This window comes from Chiloscyllium plagiosum, chromosome 18 (genome assembly GCF_004010195.1).
Source record: "Chiloscyllium plagiosum isolate BGI_BamShark_2017 chromosome 18, ASM401019v2, whole genome shotgun sequence".
Lineage (NCBI taxonomy): Eukaryota > Metazoa > Chordata > Chondrichthyes > Orectolobiformes > Hemiscylliidae > Chiloscyllium > Chiloscyllium plagiosum.
In genome coordinates this window covers 50,898,875-50,916,172 of record NC_057727.1, presented here as the reverse complement: position 1 = coordinate 50,916,172, position 17,298 = coordinate 50,898,875, and the positions used below count along the sequence as shown (strand labels likewise).

General features: G+C 42.3%; 1 protein-coding gene across 2 annotated transcripts in view; it reads left to right on the top strand.

Annotated features, from left to right (window-relative positions):
- The first annotated feature begins 3,979 nt into the window (after positions 1–3,979).
- The window catches only part of LOC122559093 (contactin-4-like), a 2,522,648-nt gene continuing 2,509,329 nt past the window's right edge, over positions 3,980–17,298 (top strand). Inside the window, exon 1 of one of the 2 annotated variants that reach the window (XM_043708367.1) lies at positions 3,980–4,058. The gene's annotated coding sequence lies outside the window, so the exon portion shown is untranslated. The remainder of the gene's footprint in view (positions 4,059–17,298) is intronic. The other variant, XM_043708366.1, reaches the window with a different exon arrangement.

The window sequence follows — 17,298 nt, the reverse complement described above, 5'->3', positions numbered from 1 at the left end:
GAGTGGTGTTCTAAATACTGTTGAGGGCTGCTGCAAGCTACAACAAGACATTGATAGGATGCAGAGCTGGGCTGAGAAGTGACGGATGGAATTCAACCTGGATAAATGTGAAGTGATTCATTTTAGAAGGTTGACTTTCAATATTGAATACAGGGTTAAAGATGGGATTCCTGGCAGTGTGAAGGAACAGTGGTGTCTTGGTGTCCATGTACAAAGATCCCTCAAAATTGCCATCCACGTTGACAGGATTGTTAAGAAGGTGTACTGTGTTTTGTCTTTCAATAGCAGGGAGATTGAGTTTAAGAGCCGTGAGGCTTTGCTGCAGCTCCATAAAACCCTGGTTAGACCACAGTTGGAATATTATGTCCAATTCTGGTTGCCTCATTTTAGGAAGGATGTAGATGCTTTAGAGGGGGTGCAGAGGAGATTTACCAGGATTGCAGGGCATGCCTTATGAAGAGAGATTAAGTGAGCTAGGGCTTTTCATACTGGAGAGAAGAAGAAAGAGAGGTGACTTGATAGAGGCATACAAGGTAATAAGAGGCATAGGACAAAGTGAGGACTGCAGATGCTGGAGGTCAAAGTCAAAGAGTGTGATGCTGGTAAAGCACAGCCGGTCAGGCAGTATACGAGGAGTAGGAGAATCGACATTTCAGGCATAAGGAATAAGAGGCATAGATAGAGTAGATAGCCAGAGACTTTTCCCCAGGGCAGAAATGGCTGTCAAAAGGGGTCATAATTTTAAAGTGATTGGAGGAAGGTATAGGGGAAATGTCAGAGGTAGATTCTTTATGCAGAGAGTGGTAGGTGCGTGGTGGTGGGAGAGTCAGAGATATTAGGGACATTTAAGCAACTGCTGGACAAGCACATAGATTAAGATTAATGCTTGGCACAGCATCGTGGGCCGTAGGGCCTGTACTGTATTATACTGTTCTATGTTCTATCATGCTTCCTTACATTTTCCAAACCTGGATCCATTTCACTTAATCACAAACTCCATCTTCTCTATGAACTATTATTGTTCCAGCATGGTTCCAGACAGCTTCTTATCTGTCTGAACCTGGTACTCATGTTGAAGTCAAAACATCTTCTGGCATTTGTTTGTGCTTTTATTTCAAGAAAGGTATTGCAATGTCATAAAACCAATAACCAGACCAAAAAAAAATGATGAAAAGGTGTGTGTATGTGTTTCTGTGCGATTAATAGTGGTTTCGGTGCAGGGGAGAAGGGGTGGGGGGTTAAATTGACAAAAGAAATGTAAACTACGTACTGGAGAGGATGTTGAAGAAAGGCTTGCAGTTATATAACACTCTACATTACTTCCGAATGTCCGAAAGTGTTCTACAGCCAATTAAATACACGAAGTATTTTCGCTGTCATCTTGAAGATCCCAGCAGTCAGTTTGTACACTGCAAACTCCCACAAATAACAATCCCACTAGGAGCAGATTATCTGTGAAAGATAAATATTACCCAGGAACCTGGGAACAATTCTTCTGTTTTCCTTCCAAATGCTAGGGGCTTTGACACCATGCCAGATCATTCCCGGGGCAAGCTTCTCATCTGAAAAGGTGGGGTTCTGAAAGAACAAACATGATGGAGAAAGACATTTGAAGCAATCCAGCTGAACAGTCACCAGACATTAACGGGTCTCACTTGAAGACCCGGAGAAGACAATCTGTTGTGCAGCTTTCGGAGCATAGGCTGTATCATTCGGTGTGCAAAGGGAAGCCTCAGGATGGCAGCCCAGCTGTAGGGAAAGGATGAATTTCAGCTTCTGACAGACAGAATCTCCGGGTTAACGAGAGAATTCTCAGGCAGATTACGTTGAAAGGAATAGATCAAAATGTTGGCATGGTTTGTACTTTAAATATATAGGCACGCTATTTTTTTTGTATAGCTCGTACGGCGCCTATAGTCTCAATTAATCCTCAACTTCGCTTAAATTATAACATGCAGTGACTTCCCCTTCTGTCCCTAGGCAGATCGTTACGGTTTTCAATGATTTTAGGACTCATGCCACTGGCTTTATAAAGATTTATGCATTCGTTATAATCATCACATTACAGAAGAGTAAATGTTATAAGTCCATATTTGGATCCGCCCAAGCAACGTGCGCTCTTATTAGACTTCTCCTGCCTTGTGCAAAATTTCATTCTAATCGCAGCCACATGTTCTTTCTGTGTGGTGCGGAGAGTTTAATTAGCACATTTCAAACTTCTCCCCATAATGTTTTCATACTCCGCTGGGCGCGTTATTCCAAGCGATAGGAAAGTTCGACTGAGATAATAGAATGTAAATGTAAATACTACTAATAATGAACCAGTGTTGCATTTAACTGCTACAACAGTCTTTGCTGTGCTGATTTAAAAAAAAAGGTACTGCAGGAATCGTGTGCCAATCAATGCAGAATAATGTTGTCACGTCTCTGCCATACGATCTACATAGTCGGGCTCGCCATGTTCAGGTTTGAATCCACAAAAGCTGATGAAATTGTCAGTGTTGATGAGAAGTGAGCTGAGGCATCGGGGAAGTGTACAGTCTGTTCCAGAGCTCATCTTCCCTCGTATTTATGGAGTACCTCCTAGAATTGCCGTTTAGTAGGTCACAGTATTTGTGTGTGTACGGAATTCAAGTAGATGCTCAGAACTGATTAATAACATTAAAACAAATGATGTGATGCCGAAACCAATTGTCTCCGAGGCCACCTTTGGTCGGAGCTGTGCTGTTTCATTTTCATTGTCCGATCAACTGTAGTTTTAAAAATAGAGCAAAGCGCCCGCTCTTCGGTCCTTTCACCAAATCAGGGATGATTCCTCGCTTGGTCCAATAAAAGGTGGGACTCCGCTCAATCCAATGCAATTCATCAACCTCTCTGAGAGGTTTGGCCTGACTGGGAACGAGGTTAGTGAAGGAATGGGATGGTTTACATTCTGTCATAGGTCGGGAAATGTTGGGGGTGAGTGGGGTTGAAATAACATTCTTTTTTTTTCGCGTGTCACGTTTCAGTAAAAAGAAACTGGGTCTCAAAGTTTGCCTTCGTGTGCCAGTTGCGGTGGCAATGAATCAACACTCTTAATAAAAGCTTTTGCACACCCCTCTCCCCAGCGTGCCCCCAGAGGGAGAGTGATGCCCGTGTCATAAGGTGGGTACCAAGATTTGAAATCCGAGCTTCCTTCTTCCATTTTACCTTGGTTGACCGTAAGAGTTTGTTTTGGGTTCTCAGAGAACCCACGCGCACTGTTTTTTTTAACAACCACACACACAAAATAAACAACTGAATCCAAAGATTAGGAGGAGGGCTCTGGGAATGTACAACTTGCCCTGCCAAGCGGGCAAGAGAGTGGGCAGGGATGTTGCCCAAGGCAAATATCAAGCCACTTGCATGTAGCCTGTCGCCCGAGGTGTACAGCGACCGTGTTGACATGAACTGCCAATCTCAAGGCACATGCGGGCAATATTACAGTTTATGTTCTATTCCGAGAGAGAGGGGAAATGTGTATTTCCCCACCCCGGAAACCATCGGGCAAATCCTGTTTGCAAACTCCAGACTTGAGGGGAGGGCTACCTGAGGTCCTGAAATTCCCACCCACCCTCCAGCACCCAGAGAGGTCTCAGTCACCTCCCCAGAACGAACGCCCCACCCGTCCTTCCTGTTCCATTTCTCCGCCGCTAATGAGGCGGGTCGCCTTCTTCACCTTGTGACTTTGATTTTTGTCTCTCCTTTTTTTGTTTTGAGGACAGAGAGAGAGAGAGAGAAACAGTGAGCTCCCTCTCCCATCTTCAGGGGAGATAATGAGGTGAGGTAGAGGGGGGAGGGAGAGACGTATTCAGAGAGAGCCGGTGACGCACGGGCGTAACGAGGCAAAGCTGCTCCATTTGATAAGGGATTTTTTTTTCCAAAGGCACACACACACACACACACACTCTCTTAAAATAAAGTGGAGGTGGGCACTTGGTGCTGAGGCGGGGAGGGAGGGACATCGTTTGCGCCAGTCACGGTGCTGAGGGGACAGCAGCTCCTGGGTGCTCTGCCGGACAACTGGAGCCGAGCTGGGGGTAAGACTTGACAAGAGAGCGGGCAGCTCAGAGACAGAGTGTGTGAGAGAGAGAAACCTTCCCTTGATGGGAAACGCGGTGCTGCCTAGTTGTTGAGCAGCGGCGGCTGGTGCGGGAAGGGGAAGCCGCTGTCACTTTGCATGTGAAATCCGGTGAGAGTGTGCCAGTGCCGGGCTCGGGGATCGGGGAGGGTGGGCAATATGCAATGGACACCCCCGCCTCCCCATCCCTCCGCTCCCCCTTGGCAAAAGTGACCCTGAAAGCGGCTCACTGAGGTGGGGGTTGGACGCGCTCACTCTTACCCCTGCTCCCCGAATGCTGACCTGATCTTCGCAGGGAGGGGGCTGTTTTATTTTTATTTCCTCTGCCCCCCCCCACTAAAGTTTTCACAGCCAATCGGGTCTGAAAAGCGGGGCTGCTCGGAAAGCAGATCATTCTGTGTTTGTGTGTGTGTTGACACTTGTGAAGAGCAGCTCCTGCTGTTTTGTCGAACGTGTGTTTTCTGTGCGTGAGGATTGTTGACATGGTTTTGATTTGTTGATGTATTTATTACGCAATATGTGCCTGTGTTTTCTTTTTTAAAAAAAAAAAATCCCGTTTTAATAATGCGCTGGATGGTCTTTAACCATGAACAGTGTCGGCCAGGTTTCATTGTATCTGGGTGAGCGTTACAGTGCTGTAACTGTTCTGAAGTAACAGCGAATTCATTTCTGAGGTGTACCTATTTCGTGTTTCCACTGAAATTGCCCTCGTCCCGCAAGCAAGACTCACAAGTGGCGAACTTAGTGATTTTATTTTCATGTTGCTTTTGGTGGCTGCAGTGACATTTTTGGACTCGTCAAAAATGATTTGAAACACTCCAGCTCTAATTCCACCGGAGCGCACAGTGTGAATCAGATGCGGGCACGTTTTAATTGTTTTCTGTAATGCTCAATGTAGTGTCGTAACAGATGTTTGAAAAGAAAACCAGCAATAAAATGAATGCATATACGTGTGTTCCGAAAAAGGTAGCACGGAGAACCTCATTAAGTGCCCTTCCTCACTCTCCCTTTATACTCCTGTGGAGGTTACAGGTTCTGCTGCCAATTGGTGAATGCAAACAATTTTTTCCTCTGACTAGGCAGTGACCAAGGATGAATACAGAACCAATATAGCGCAAGACTCCTCCAAAAAAAAGGTGCATGCACTGTCTGGATGTTGCTAATTTTTAAAATATATTTGATCCAACTGAACTGATTGATGTCCAGACTGTTTGAGAGAGTGCTCCCCCTGCCCCTGTTCGCTTCTCTACAGTCTGATTAACTGTAACCATGACCTGACTTATGCAAGTGGCATGGTCATTGCTTCCAGTTCTCTCTGGAGGGAAAATGTCCAATCTCCACCCATCGCCTCTTGTGTCATTTTCAGTACACTTTCCGACTAATCCTCCCCAGATATAACTAATGTCCTGTTACAATAGGCTACAGTGAAGGCTGAGCTCATGAATTTGTGGACTTCATTCTCTGAAATTTCCACTTGAATTCCTTATTTTCCGTTTTCAACATAGTCACTATATATTCATTTAAATGCAACAATGGTTTATATCCATCTTTATTAAGGAAAACAAATCTCATGCTTCATTGCAAGGTAATCAGACAGAACAATGGATTCCAAATCATGAAGGTGACATGATGAATGTCCAACAGGAGGATTTTAAAGGGTGGGAAGAGGGAGAGATGTAGAATATGGAGCCAAGGCAATGGAAGAGTTGGCCAACAGAGAGGTGGTGGGAAACAGAATTTTCAAGGGAGCAGAGTTCTTGCAGGGGAGGGAACTGCAAGAAAGTGTTGTAGTGAAAGGAAGGGAGAGGCCAATCGGAGACCTTTGGGAGCTCCTGTCCAGATTTATCACAAAGAATATGAGTGGTTGATTGAATTAGATTTGATGTGGGTTAGGATGTGAGCAGCTGGAGGAAACAAAGGTTCCTTTAAGTCTGTATGTTCATCAAGTTGCCAGGAGCATTGGAAAGAACCAGAGAAATAAGCAGTAGTTGGGTGTACAGGAATAATAAACAAACAAAATTATTGAAGACCAGTGCAACCAGGTAACGAAAACTATAATTTTACAGATTCTTAATTAAAGTTACAATATTATGTGGGGATGGTAATGCATCATAGCTCCGCAATAGCAACCAATCATAGAAAGCCAGGAATGTATTAGCTGAGAACTTGTGCTTCCTCTACAAGGGCACTTTGGTGCAAATGTTGCCATAAAAGAGAGGCAGCCAATCACATATAGCGACCTCTCCATTGCCTACTGACTAGAACTATTAATAGCCACCTTGACCAGGCCAATGAGCAACACTTTAAGCAAGCTGTTTGACTTGCCTCTACCCTTGCTATATTGGGTGTCCAAAAACCATGTGTAGATGGCTAAAGTAGAGATAAATACTAGAAGCAGCCCCTGTAAACAGGTGCCCAAAGTCTGTTATAACCTATATATGTATGCTCCATGGACTTTTTGAGGTTGCAAATATCACAAGAGACCTGGGAGTCCATGAATGTTTTTAACCCCTGATAGTATGGGATTGCCAGGAAATATCAAAATGGCTGACAAAGGTAAGGAAGTAAAGTGTATGCAGCAATAATCCACACTCCTCAATTCTGATTGGAAGGAAGTGTGGAAAGTTTACTTGTGCCAGTTGAAATTATGGAGAATAGGTCTTTGAGGGAGGGTTTGGGAGGTCCTGGGGCCAATGTGATATCCTATTAGAATGGGACTTAGTTCAGATGGAGCTCACCTGGTCTGAGCTGTCTGGACACCGTGAGTGCTTTGTTGGACAGAGCACCACTGCTTTGGAGTTCTGGATGGCTAAGGCCATGAGCTGCACATTAATCTATGTCAGCCCAGCAGTTTCTGTGGCATCACCCAGCCTGCTCCCCTGCCATGCAGCAGATAATGGAGTCTTGTCACCACAAAATTCCAAACTCTCTCCTCTGTCAGCCACTAGAAATCAGATTGATGGAGATCTGGGCTCTTACATAACAGTTCCTGATGACAGCTGCTACTCCTGATGTAGGAGAGCTCCAGTGGGAGGCAAACAAGTCCCATACATTAATCAGATCCTGGCATTAGATAGGCAACTCCTGTGAACTGTTACAGAGACCAGAATGGACTATCAACAGGAGCTGCATGCCATAACTGAGGATGTGGACCTGACAGAAGGTACACATTGGCAGGATGCACCATCTTGGAGAGGGCTTGATGTAAAGAAATTGCTGCAGGGTCAGAAGATTGCCACCTGAGTATGAAGATAATCCAATGTCTGATTACCCTTACAAGTGGAAGACTCTGTACCTCAGCAATTATCCAGTGCTGCCATGTGTCCCAGAAAAAGTGGACAATGATCTTCTGTATCTTTGTCAAAAGCTTCAGGGGAAGGATCAAAGTGATCAATCAGGACTACAACCTGGCAGCAATCAGTTGGTTTATGATGAACACTCAACAGTAGGAGTCACTGTAGGACAGCACTTGAAGCTGTCATGTCCGGGACCTTAGGTGAATGGCAAATTTGGCCTCCAGCCTCTGCCAGTGGACTGAATAATATTCCTCATCAGAGCTAAGCTAAACTCCCAAGTCGAGGAGATGTGTAGTACTTGAATTGAAATGCCTGAGCTCCTACAGCTTATAGTCTACCTGCCACTGACTGAACAGGAACCCAGAGCATGTTTCCAAAGTTGAACCTGGTGGACGACTCTGCAGAGTACATCTTGGTGCTCTCACAGGTCAGGCAGCATCAAAGGAGCAGGAGAATCGACGTTTCGGGCATAAGCTTTTCCACCAACACATTTTTCAGCTCTGATCTCCAGCATCTGCAGTCCTCACTTTCTCTTAGCTCTCACAGGTCAGCAGGGTCTCTGGAACTTAGGAGCATAAGGCAAGAGGACTAACTCCATGCCTGATTGTGTGGAGCCAAACTCAACACAGGAAGCACAGGAATCGCTCAACACAAATAAAATATAATCAGCAAGAGAAGGGTTGTCTGACTTACTGCTCTCCTGAAGTGAAGATGTATCATCAAGGACCTGTTAACCATATTCGTACACTTGGGTGGTACTATACTATACTGAAGTCAGATCTGGATGACAAACTTTGAATTGAACCTGAATGTCCACAGAGTCCTGAAGAAATATTTATGATTGACCCTGTTGAATGCTTTTTTCATGATGAAAGGAAAGGAAGGCAGTTGACAGACCAGTTCTCTGGGAAAGATGGACTAGATCCTTAAACAGATAGATGTTATCATCAATAGTCATGTCCTGGGTCAATGTAGCACTGGTTGAGTTGACCATGTGGTCAAGTCAATACCAAAGCACATTGACACTAATGTGATGTAAATTAACTGTCTGTGCTTAGGAGAGAGAGAGAGAGATGGTGCCAGTTTTAAGATCTTTGCTCTTTGGCAACAGAGCTGATCATGGCTCCATGCTATGAGAGGGATATTTCCTCAGTTGTTAAACATTCCTTCAGGAGTCACCCATAGCCATTCCGCATGTGAAATTTCATGGTAAGCTTATCTAGCCCGGGGATTGGCCCCTGAAGAGCTGGTTGAGGATGCAAGTCAGTTCCTCCAGACTAATAAGAGCATCTTGCTTTTTTAGTGCCCTGGGATAACCTGCAGCAGATCCTCCCACAAAGCTCTGTGAGCATCCTTACCCGATGAATGCAAAGAACAGATCCATTTCGTGTTTGAACCTTGATGCTCATCATGCAGTTACGTTGATATTGATAATAAGACTGTGAATTACCTGTGTCGAAATGATATTTTTAAAAATGAAACTTCCAATATAAATTTTGTTTAAGTTGTATTTTTTGGGACATGTTAAATGGTCCTTTTCAATCAAAGTATTGAAAAGGACCATTCGACAAGTCCCCAAAAATACAACTTAAACAAATTTTATATAGAAAGATGTTAAAAAATATATTTTTGATTGAATGGGTAGATGTGGCCGATTGGGTAGGATGGTGGCAAAGCTTGCAGAAGGTTGCTATTGGAGTGCTAGTGGAGTGGTGTTGGACATTTTTCTGTTTCCAAAGCGGTTTAAACCAGTGCAAAAGATCAAAGAATTTTAAGGGAAAATTACATCCAGCATGCATCACAGTTTCTTTTGCATTGGTTTGGTAGTAATTTTGCTGAGAGTCAACCCTACCCACAAAAATACCCATATGTTCTGATCAAATTCGTCGTGATACAGAGATTCTGCTCATGCATCCATGTGCAGATCTTTCTAAGAATCTGTTAAAACTAAACCTTGTTTCAGTACCGAGGGCCCTGTCAGGCACCCTCTCCAAAGCTTTTAAACAGTAAACGATATTTAATTTATTGAGAAATTCGTGCAACATGGTTCTGTGTAGGTTTGTAAAGCCATTCTTTGTTATTTAAGGTTAGATCACTGCCAGTTTTTGAACTAGGTATTCAATTTTTTTTTAATTAACCTGTTCAGAGATGTTAATGCACACATCTGGAGCAGGTGGTACTTGAACCCAGGCCTCCTGCGCCAGAGGTAAGGACACTACCACTAAGCCATTTGATTGACATGCTTATGCTTTTTAATCCAACCATTTTCAGCGAGCCACACAATAACATAGTTGTATTATTTTTGAATAAGTCAATAAGTATTTTCCAATGCAAGAAATGTAAAATTAAGTGTATTCTAAAAAACTGCTCTGTTGACCTTGCTCATCGAACCTGTTTGGTAATATGTATTGAATTTGACTGGAAACTTGGACAAAAAAATAATCAGAAGCCAAGCATTATTTTTTTGCTCAGTTGACAGCAGCCAAAGTTGAAGCTCTACCCTCATAAAAGTTTCAACAATGTTCTTAAGACTGCAATAGCATTAACTGGCATCTAAAAACTTGAAAGTTACAACACATTTGTGCTATCCACAAATATATCTGTGAAGTATGAAATGATGAAGCCTATTACAATCATCAGAAACTGCATTTCCTAATGTCAAATTAAGGTTGAGATAAAAGGATGACTTTTGACTTGATAGCATAGTGAGTTAATTAATTGAACCCTTCCTAACTGAATGTGCAAGTTCCAATATTCAGTTCCCAGTGTTGGTGCTCTCAGTCAGGGTGGTACTGGGACTGTGATAAGTAGATAAGTAGTTTGAATTAGGGTGGGGAGTATCAGTCACTACGTGCTGCTCTTGATTTCAGTGAATCATGGCGTAAGTGTGATGTTGGTTGAGGACAGAATTGAATTTGTCCTTGACCAAGTCTGCAGTTAAACAGCCAACAAATTTTTACTTAGCAAGACTGAGCCATTAATAATAGCAATTTTGATGGGTATGCAAAGGGGTGTCCAATACCTGTGGAATTATAGCGTTCCAAGGAGTCATCACATTCTGCCAAAGAGAAAAATTACAGCAATGGTAGGGTAGAATAAAGGATGATTTTAATTTTCAGCACCTTGACAAGAATCAGGCTGGTTGGAACCTGCCAGATGGAACCTGCCTGTTAGTCAGATTATAGTGGAAATGAAAGAATCTAAATAATGGCAGATGGTATGCTTTACAAATTTATCACCCAGGTGTTGGAGGTGAAAATCCACCTTGAGGTGTTCTTTGTGCTGTTAGCTACAGAATGTACTCTTGAATTTCTCGCCCCCAGTATAAAGATTTAGTTAAATGTTCAATTAATAACTTTTGTAACTAATTCAAAATGGTAATGTTCAGTGTTTACCTTGTATGTCACTACTTCTTGTCAATCCACCATATTAGTATCTGACTCCATATATATATTTGTCTCACTGTTGCATCCTACTCAGTTGATCACCAGATGTTTTCAAAATGTATTAAGCTAATACCACAAGACAATAACTGCCTTCATTTGATTTGCAGATAGGTTTAATCTTCTTAATGGTGTAAATGTTTATTAAATTGAAATAAAATGTACAGTGAAGGGCATTAACCAGCATTTGTTTCCACAGGTACTGTTTTTTGCTCAGTCAATAAAATGTTCCATCTGCACTGCATTTACTTAATAGAATTTCATTACTGCAAACTGTTCGTTAATCTATTTAGATGGCTTCAATCCTTTTAAAAGAAAAATTGTGGAAGGATAAGGGATAAATCTTTTGCAATCTTTGCAAACTTACAGGTGTACACAGTTAGGATTAGAATTAGCTTTATTGTCACATTTAATTAAATAAGTACAGTGAAGAGTGTATAAATCGCTGCTTATGGCACCATCTTAGATATAAGGTCCCCAGGTACAGCGACTTCAGTTATACTCCTTACAAAAAATAGGGAAGTAAAAAGTTAACCAATAAGTTGAATGATGACTGTTTTAGGTCATAGGGAGTGTTCATTATGAGAGACTTAACAGAAAGAGTTTTTGGATTTCTGACTTTATAGAATCCCGACCATGTGGAAGTAGGCTATTTGGCCCATCAAGTCCACACCAACCCTTTGAAGAGCATCTCGCCCATAGCCATCCCACCAACATGGCATATCTCTGGACAATTTAACATGGCCAAACCATCTAACCTGCACATCTTTGTGACTTTAAAGCCAGAGCACTCTGAGGAAGCCCACTCTGGCACAGGAGAACATACAACCAATTGCTCGAGGTTGGAATTGAACCCAGGGCCCTGGTTCTGTGAGGCAACAGTGCTAAACACTGTGCCATCCATAATTCTAAGCCACCGTTTGCACTAGACTTGACAGCTGAGGTTCGGTTCGTGAGTGTGTTGCTGGAAAAGCACAGCAGGTCAGACAGCATCTGAGGAGCAGGAATGATGAAGCGCTCTGACCCGAAACATTGATTCTCCTGCACCTCGGATGCTGCCTGACCTGCTGTGCTTTTCCAGCACCACACACTTTGACTCTGATCTCCAGCATCTGCTGACCTAGCTGAGGTTAGGTATTTGGGCAGTCATATATCAATGATACTTTGCAGGAATATGTAATTACTTAGTGAATTTCTTCTCAATGGATCTCTTTACAACACTGGACATTCGGAGTCCAACTAGATCTCTGGTTCCCAGACTTCAGAATGCAGTAATAGGGGCATTAAAATTTCAGGAATAACTTTGCATAAAACTGATTGGCTGCATTAGACAAGACATACTTTAAGGATCTTAATGGAGCAGAGTAATTGCCTGTTAACTGTTACGAAAAGAAACAAAGGTCGTTAACACATCAAAACAAAACATGTATTTTTCTGTATTTATGAGAGGGATTGGTATTACTTAGCCTAGTTTGTTCTGGGAAACCTACCTCATGTAAGTTACTGATAACTGCTGAATGAATGAGAATAGCTCCGACAACACTTAAGAAAAACATCACCAAGGAAGACAAAATGGGCTGCCTTTTGACTGGCAGCCCATTTAATCCCTCCATTGCTGATGCACAATCTCAATGTTTTGTACTACCTGTACCAACTACAAGACCCACCAAAGCAACTTTTGATACAATTGGCGTTTGGGAGAGGGTCCCCAATTTGTTTTCATCACAAGCTTTTTTTTTCTGTTTATATTAATGCTTTCCATATGTTTTGTAATGGTGCCTTTACTGAGAGACTCCAAGCATTTTCTCCACAACCACCTGATGAAGGAGCAACACTCAGAAAGCTAGTGCTTCCAATTAAACCTGTTGGACTATAACCTGGTGTTGTGTGATTTTTAACCTTGTACACCCCAGTCCAACACCGGCAACTCCAAATCATGTTCTGTAATCCTTTGTTTTTCTCTTCCTTTTTAAATTTGCATTTCCCACCCACCAATATGTAAGAATTACTCCAGGGTCTACAGAATTTTGGAAGATATACCCGCAGATGCACCTTGTAAAGGGAGATGGGCATGCAATCTCCTTCAATCCCTTTCCGAGCACATTGCTCTCTGGTGGGCACTAGAGTTTACTACAGGCATCCTCACCTCACCCTGGTTACTCTTTCTTTGGATAAAAAGTCCTGCTAACTCTCAGGGATTTGTATAATTTGTAAAAGAGTAGGTAGTTGTCTAGTGATATTAGCACTAGACTATTAATCCACAGATGCCTGTAACGATTTGGGGACCTGGGTTCGGGTCCTGCCACAGCACATGGTAGAATTTAAATCGAATTAAAAGTCTGGAATTTAGAGTCTAATGAGGACCATGAAACTATTGCTGATTGTCAGGAGAAACCCATCTGGTTCATTAATGTCCTTCAGGGAAGGAAGCTGCCATTATTACCTTGTTTGGTGTACATATGACTCCAGACTCACAGCAATACAGTTATCTCTTACAAATGGCCTAGCAAGAAACATAGGGAATGGCAAGAAATACAGGCCGAACCAGTGACATCCACATCCCATGAATGAATTTTAAAAGATACATTCACACTCTCAGAAACCTCTTTACAAGGATTTGCAACTGCAGTCAGCCCTAGCTTGCCTTGCTTGGCTTTCTGATAGATTTCCATTTACTGAACAGGGTGAAGTGCCGCCTATAAATCCCAGTGGTTTTCCCTGCACCCTCCTTTAGTTGGTCTGGATGTGTGGTTCTCTTTAAGCACTGCTTGGCCCCACTTTTCATCTCAGCACCACCCTTTCTGTCCTGAGGATGGTATCAGGCATTTCCTTCTGCCCCATGGGTGTTCATGCATTGGTTGCTCACTTTTTTATTGCTCGCTCCAATTTTATTCTTTCCCAGTGGATAGGGGTGACGAGGGAAGAGATTTTATTTTTGTGGTGATGAGGTTTGTGGATAATAATCATCATCCTGTGTGACTGCCTTCTTGGACCTTCTTACTGTCATTCCTCCAAACGTGGATTTATTGGGAATGGCATCAAGTTTTTAAACTCCTCAAGGAGAATTATTTCAAGTAGTCTTTTGTAAGTGGCTTCCGGTTTAAGTGCATGCACCCACTGGCCAATAGCAAGCTGTTATGCTTTTCAAATTCCAGCCCTTTCCTGAGGTTATGGTATTTCTGAAGATACACCAAACATTGACTAGTATCCTCTTAAAATAGACTTCTTCCATTTCATAATCAGCGGCTGCTTGGGCAAGAAGGAGTAAACCTTGTGAGGTTTCCCTGAAACTTCACTCGGCAGCAATAAAGACTGACTACAATGTTTGCTGTGCTACCGCTTGGAAGAGATAAAAAGCCCCTTCACCTTTGCTTTAAGAATTGTGGAAATTAAGTGAACAAACTCCATCCTTAAGTCTGAGCCACTGGTGTCATAGAATCCTGACAGTGGGGAAGAAGACCATACAGCCCATCGATTCCACAACAATCCTCTAAAGAGAACCCCACCCAGACTTACCTATCAGTGAATTTCCCACTTAACCTGCATATCTTCGGACTGTGGAAGGAAACCCACACAGACATGAGGAGAACGTGCAAACCCCGCATAAGCGCACCCATGGGTGGAATCGAGCTTGGGTCACTGGCGCTGTGAGGCAGCAGTGCTAACCACTGAGCCACTGTGCCACCTAAGTATCTTCAAAGGATACTAAGATTCTAAATCCTCACTTTGAGAACTTTTAATTTGAGCTTTCTTTCCTTGCCTCTGTATTGAATTTCTTCCTTATTTCCATTCCCTTCCTGTCCCTTGCTCTCTTTCTCTTTTCTTGTCAGCCACATTTTTTCTATTTTCCTTTCTTCTATCATTCTTTCTCTTTCCTCATTCTATTTTTCTTTGTCTTTCCTTTTTTTTGAAATCCTACTTTCTAATACACCAATTTTAATCTCGCTACTTCTATCCATTTCATTGTCCTCATATTCTATCTGTAAATCATTAGGATCTTTGGTTATTCTGCCTTTCAGGGTGAAATCCTATTCAGAAGTGCCTTATTGAATCTTCTCACTATGCATAGGTTAGAATTTTTAAATCCTTCTACAAAAACATTAGTATCAAATGTGGATCTTTCTATACATTCAGTGGTAGTACAGTTTCAGTTAATAATTTTTGCAGTTTTAAAAGCTGATTTCAAAGAATCAATTTACTTTCTTTATTCTAATTTGTTTGTGTCAACTGTGAAACCAATTTGAGACATGAGGCTCACATTTGTTACAACCAATTCCTGGATGATGGTTTCCAATTCATTATGATTCTGGGTGGGCAGGAATAAACTGGCTCTCCTTCTTTATTCAGTTGATCAGATTGAAGTTAATTTGAAAAGGGTCCCTTCTCTCATGGATACCTTTCCCTAGCCCAAATGTATTTATGTGGCAAGAAGAGCCAATTTAACCAGGCGTTCTTTAGTTAAAGAATGACTAAGCTTTACTAGCTACTAAAACACAAGAAAATAAAATGTGACACATAAATTAGATTCCCTACAGTATGGAAACAGGTCCATTGGCCCAACAAGTCCACACCAACCCACCAAAGAGTAGCCCACCCAGACTCATTCCCCTAATGCACTCAACACTATAAGCAATTTAGCATGGCCAATTCACCTGACCTATACATCTTTGAATTGTGGGTGGAAACTGGAGCACCCGGAGGAAACCCAAACAGACAATGTGCAAACTCCACATAGAGTCACCAGAGACAGGAATCAAACCCAGATCTGTGATACTGTTAGGAAGCAGTGCTAACCACTGAACCACTATGCCACCCGAGGTGAGTCCCAAAAGTAAAGAAGGCATTTATCAGTTCAGATCAGGCTTGCCCATGATAAATAGCTGGGGAATTTTTGCAGCTATTGCTGCCAGTAAGACTGTGGCTGTTGAGTGGTTGGAAATTCTTGGTTCCTCCAAAGCTGAAAGGAATTCATTCAGGTTCCTTCAACCATGGCCTTGTCTTCAGCAATCAGAAACAGTTTATTTATTTTTACCTGCACATGCTGGAGTATCTCATGGAAGTTCTCAGATGTACCCCTTCACATCACTGTGTAACTTCAATCACATGTTGACACACAGACCAACTGTTGCTGTTGGCCTTTAGCCTCTTGTGTATTTTTGGAAGAGTAAGACACAAGCATGTCTTTTGACAAGAAGTGCCTTTCTTTCAAATTATACTATGTCTGCAGTCTGGGACTCAATACACAGTGGGGTCATAGGTCACTTTTTGAATGACATTTGTCCTTTTGAAGTGTTGTGCCTGAAATACCCTTGTCGTTCACAAGACATAAGGAAATTTCAGTCTATATGTGCAACATTCCATTATTCCTCTTGGTCTCTATACTCCACACAAGGTCTTTAGATAGCATTTAATTTACATCCTCAGCCACATTTTTACTTGCATGCATTTCTTAAAAAAAATACACACAGAGACATGTTGTACTTAAAAGTTTAATGTATCCATGAGTAATTTGTAAATTCTGGTCCATTTTTGTGACTCAATTCATCAGGTCTACCTTTAAACCCATGACAGCTAACACCAAGTAGGGCAGGGGCAGCAGTTGCATATGAACACCATCTGCAACCTCCAGCCCATGACATGCACCATCCTAGTTCGGAACTACCTTGCTGTTCCATGACTTTTGCTGGGTCCAAGTTCTGAAACCCCCTTCCAAACAAACGTACCTATACCACATGGATTGCAGTGGCTTAAGAAAGTGCCTTTCCATCTCAGGTCAATTAGGGATATAAATACTTGTCAATAATTCCCACACTTCATGAAAGAATAAGTAAAAATATATATTTGATTTTCAACATCCTTTTCATCTTTTTTGCTGCCAAAAGGAAGGAAGTCTTAAGGGGTTGATTTCTTTTGGCTCTGCCTACTCTTCATAGCTGTGATGTTCTGCTTCCCATATTTCTCAACAATAGAATGGCATTTGCTGAATAATCACTCAGAAGAACTTTGAGGTGAGTGCACTTCAATGCAGGAGAATGCGTTCTTGGCATCCAGTTTCAGGGCCTGAGGTATCAAATGCGAACCTCAGTCAGATACACCAAAACCCATCCAAAACCGGGTCTGAAGTCTTATGAAAACAATCATAAGCAGCTTGCCCATTTAAAGAGGCCCACTTCAGGACCAGCTCAAAATTTAAGCCCCAAGTGTAGGATGATTACACAAGCCTGCTTATCTGACACCTACTCTTCGATGAGAAGCCATTTCCACTAATTAGATCGTAGGAAGAGTGAAGCTACCATTTGCAATCCCCAGTCTTCTGTCCAGCTGCCAATTCCATCTCTCTGTGTCATTACAGTCAGAGATAAACCCTGTATATTTGCAAACTTCGTATCAGATTTGATCCTAAGCTGCATTCCCAATCCCATAATTGTACCATTACTCCAACCCACATTTTCACCTCTGT